This window comes from Morus notabilis, unplaced genomic scaffold (assembly GCF_000414095.1).
Source record: "Morus notabilis unplaced genomic scaffold, ASM41409v2 Scaffold1185, whole genome shotgun sequence".
In the NCBI taxonomy this organism is placed as follows: domain Eukaryota; kingdom Viridiplantae; phylum Streptophyta; class Magnoliopsida; order Rosales; family Moraceae; genus Morus; species Morus notabilis.
In genome coordinates, this window is record NW_010357564.1 from 381363 (window position 1) to 382562 (window position 1200).

Genomic DNA, 1200 nt, shown 5'->3' on the forward strand with positions numbered 1-1200 from the left:
AAATAAGCAACTTAGATTAAGCATAAACATACCACATCAAACTAACCTCAAAACTCACAAAACCAACATAAAACTCACACACCCTTATTACAATCTTATCTCTTCAAGAACCACAAATTTACATCCATAAATCCAAGCTTAAAGTTGGCTAGAAATTAATGGAGGGGAGTTTAAGAACTTTCCCTTGAAGAATTCTCTCTTTCTCTTGAAAAACCCTTGAACTCCTCTAGGATTGTTAATGGCTTGAAACTATAAGAGTATAAGGAAATTTGAGAAGAATATTTCTCTATTTCAAACTTTCCCAAAACATGAAAAAGAGAGGATTTAGAGTTTCTTTACCCTTAGAGGAATGCTTGACTAGTTTCCTCCTAGAATCCCTTAATCTCCTTCTTCTTCTTCTATGGTGTGCTAGTGGCTCAAGATTTGGAGAGTGGGAGAAAATATTTGAGAGGAAATGGAGAGTGTGTGGCCGGATTTTTGAGTGGGAAAAAGCTAGGAGAAAAAAAATGAAGCTTATCCTATGTTGGTTCCTTTTATAGGCAACTTGGAAACTATTTTTTTTAACACCAATTCCACTCCATCATTCAACCAAATTTTTGGTTAAAGTCCCCCTTTCTTGGCCGGTTTTGGAAGGAGAAAAGGAGAAGCAAATTTGCCATTAATTCCCTTTCAACCACTACAATCACATCACCTTAACATGTCATCCACTTGCACACTCAACTAGCTAATTTTGGCTCTATTTTTTTTTTGCATGGCCGGTGGTGTGCTTCAAGAAGGAAGTGTGGTAAGCATTTATGTCTAATAGTTGATTTGACACAATCCCATCACACCTTATCATGTAATCCCCTAGCACACTCAACTAGCCAATTTTGGCTCTAATTTTTCTATGCATGGCCGGCCAAAGTGGAGAAGGAGAGAGAGAAAAATAAATCCTACCCCTTGTACTTTAGTCCACTCTCTTAAGTTACCTTTGAATCAGGTAAAAATCATACTGACTGTAAAGGGTACTTAGCTGACAGGAAATTCTTGTTTCTGAACAGTTCTCTTTTTTTTTCTACTACTTATTTACAGTTCAACTTTTAAATCCTCGTCTGCTTTGATATCACGTTAAATTCTTACTCGCGTAATATCTTAAACTGTTTCAAGTCTTGAAATTAATTCTAGACTGAATAAATTCTAAATTTAACTTTTCTGCATTAT